The sequence below is a fragment of the Arvicanthis niloticus genome, chromosome 3 (genome assembly GCF_011762505.2).
Source record: "Arvicanthis niloticus isolate mArvNil1 chromosome 3, mArvNil1.pat.X, whole genome shotgun sequence".
NCBI lineage: Eukaryota > Metazoa > Chordata > Mammalia > Rodentia > Muridae > Arvicanthis > Arvicanthis niloticus.
In genome coordinates, this window is record NC_047660.1 from 62,421,501 (window position 1) to 62,424,975 (window position 3,475).

Genomic DNA, 3,475 nt, shown 5'->3' on the forward strand with positions numbered 1-3,475 from the left:
CCCTAATCCGCTTCAGCGGCGTGACGCGACCGTGAGGGAAGCCAGCCAATTGTGGGCGCCGGGCTCTGGATTGATAAGCAGAGCGGCCAATCACACAAAGGCGCGCTCCCCAGCGCCCTGGGGAATGCACCGGAAGTGGATGGGCGGGACGAAGGGCTCTCTGAGGAAGAACGGTGCCTCAGCGAAGACCGGAAGGGGTCGGGGGGGGGCGGGGGAATGCGAGGGGCGGTTTTAGCGGGTAACCTCCCCGACGCCGGGGTGGCCGGCTGCCGGCGGAGACCTGTTGTTTGGATAATGAAAGGGACTCCCAGTGTTAACGAGACCCGCCTGTACGGAATGGCTGCCCAGGGATCTTTTCGTACGGTTTTGGCTGCCTTATATGGTGTCAGTGGTCGAATGGATAGGGATATTTCATTTTAATGAGTAGCCTTTAAAGATAGAGAATGGGGACCCGGGTATGAGGACCGACATAGTGAGAGAATTTCATCAAAATGTATTCTGTCCTGGCAGGAGAATGCACACACACAGAGAGAGAGAGAGAGAGAGAGAGAGAGAGAGAGAGGGAGGGAGGGAGGGAGGGAGGGAGGGAGGGAGGGAGAGACAGACAGACAGACAGACAGACAGACAGACACGGGGGTGGGGGGGGAGAGGAAAAGAGAGAGAAATGAGAAGATGGCCTGTCCAGTAACTCAAGCCTGTGATTCCAGCAGTGAAGAGGCTGAGACTGGAGGATTTTGAAAAATTCAAGGTCAACCTACATAGCAAAACAGTGTATCAAAAAATTTATCGGATTTACTTGTTGGGCTTTGAAAGTAGTTCAATGATAGAGCGTTTGCCTGGCAGGTGAGGGTTGGAGGCTTGGTCCAGCACCTGAATAAAAGTTGGTTCTCTCCTTCGAAAGACAGAGCTCAGGTTGCCTGGCTTGGCCCCATTTGGGCTATATTTAATTAATTGACCGTTCACACCTGATAATCCAAGACAAAACCATGTATGTGTGTGTTCCCAAGTTCCCTTGCTTCTTGTTGAATTGAAAATATATGAGGCAGGTGCGGGATGGATGCAAGAGTAACGAGTAAATTGGTGCTACAAAGGATTCATTAAGAAGCTTGCCTCCCATATGACTGGGAGATAAGTATATAATTACCAGGCTTATTACACACTCTAGGAAAGAAATTTTTGTGCCAACATTGAAGTTTTGGGTTACTGAGAAAGTTTCTGTTAATGTTTGTGCACTAAGATTGACCTCCAATTAGACTCCATTCCCACAACAAAAGGAGACAACCCTAACTTACAACCAGCCATTAGGCCTATCCCCCTTATTAAAAAAAACATGCCTCTAAGGGGCAGCTCAATGGCTGAGCCCCAAGTCACAACTGTCATTAAGTCTTAGTCTGTCATTAAATCCCCTGTGCCTTCCTCAGGAAAAGCATAATTCTGCTGGTAGGTAGGCAGGCAAGATGACCCTGGATAACTATTTGAAAAGAACAACACTGGTGTATATACTTAGAAGTAATTCTGACACTATCCTTGCTGTGTAAATCTTGTATCTGCCTGAGTAACCAGACTTTCAGTCTCCTGTATCTCTTAAAATTGTTCCAAGAGTAACCTGGATCTGGGACCTGAAAGAGATTTCAGAATTTGCATATGTGGAATGGATAAGCCGAAAATGAATGTAAAAATTCTGATCACAGCTGACCCCTCTTTGAACATTATCCAGATCCAGACTCATGGTGTTATTAAAGAGTTCTCTCCTTTATTAATCTAAGTGTGTGAAGTGATTTTTCACCAGAGAGACATACTAACTTTAGAACAGGTCACATTCCTATAACCCCATTCTTCCAAAGGCTGAGGCAAGAGAGTGAATACTTCAAAGCCAGACTGGCTTAAAAATTATCTTTAGATAGATTAGGTTAATACATAGATATTGGATATAGATGGAAGAGAACATAGACATATCGACATACATCAAAGAATGATATAACAGTGATTTGTGCAGATTGTGAATAACTGACAGTTGTTCTATGTTCATACATTACTGCTAGGAAAAGTTACTTAAGAAAATATTTTCCTGGTGTTTCTTATAGCCTCCCTCTAACCTCTTATATCCCTGAATGTGTGTGCCTTATCTCCACTGGTCTGCCAGAGACCCCCTGAGTGCAAACTGTATTACCCCATGCAGGCCCATTTCCACTCCAACAAGATGAAATGATTGTGAACTAGCAAAAATTCACCAAACTGCAGGCACAAGTGCCCATTGGTGGGAAAGGAACTGCTTGAAGAAAGGAGATGTTTCACAGACCAGCATGGCAGATGATAAACAAACAAACAAACAAACAACCTCAAAACTGCAGTTCTCCTTAAAGAAGTTAGGGGTAAACAATATCTCTGGTATTGAAGAGGTGAACATGTTTACAAACGAAGGAACAGTGATCCATTTTAACAACCCTGAAGTTTAGGCATCTCTGGCAGCGAACACCTTCACCATTACAGGCCACGCTGAGACAAAACAGATGAGAGAAATGCTTCCCAGCATCCTAAACCAGCTTGGTGCAGACAGTCTGACTAGTTTAAGGAGACTGGCTGAAGCTCTGCCCAAACAATCTGTGGATGGAAAAGCACCGCTTGCTCCTGGACAGGATGATGACAACGTTCCGGATCTGGCAGGGAATGTTGATGAGGCTTCCAAGAAGGAGGCACACTGAATTGAAGCAACTTCTGAAGAAGGTGACACTTGCAGAAGTCACACGAGCTGCTATTTTATATCATGATTACCTCTCAAAATTCTTTTGTTTATGGATCTGATAAAATCTAGATCTCTAATATTTTTATGTCCCAAGGATATTTTATGTCTTCCAGCACGTGGGAGGCAGAGCTAGGCTCTCTATATGAGTTTGAGGCCAGCCTGGTCTACAGAGCGACAGCCTGGTCTAGAACAGCCAAGGCTACAAGGAAAAACAGAAAAAGGCTGGAGAAATGGCTCAGTGGTTCCAGAGGTCTTGAATTCAATTCCCAGCAACCACTGGTGGCTCACAACCATCTGTAATGGGATCTGATGCCCTCCTCTGGTGGGCAGGGAAGATATTTCACTCATATACATAAATACAATTTTTTAAAAAGAAAAAGGGTTATAGCAATTTCTCTTTTGTTATTCTTTATGTTTTAGGACCTTTCCTGTAGTGAGAATTCTGGAATTTTGGTTTCTTCTAAAAAACACAGAAATACTGTTTTTGTTTTAATCTCAGGTGTGGGGTGTGGGGCTGCTTTGCAGCAGCTGACCATGTTGACGATGGTTTGCTCTCATGGAGGCATGGTTTTGCCAGTTGCAGCTAGTTTCTGTGATTGGGTGATGTTTGGAATCCTGAAAATTTTTCAGAGGGGACATAAATGCTAGAGCCCCAATAGGCAGGGTTGGTGATTGGAGATCAGTTGTTCAGGGGGCTAGTTTCAGTTTGTTAGTAGTCATGCTCAAAGGAGA

General features: G+C 44.7%; 1 pseudogene; it reads left to right on the top strand.

Annotated features, from left to right (window-relative positions):
• Positions 1 to 686: 686 nt before the first annotated feature.
• On the top strand, positions 687 to 3,006 carry LOC143441589 (transcription factor BTF3 pseudogene; annotated as a pseudogene).
• Positions 3,007 to 3,475: the final 469 nt, after the last annotated feature.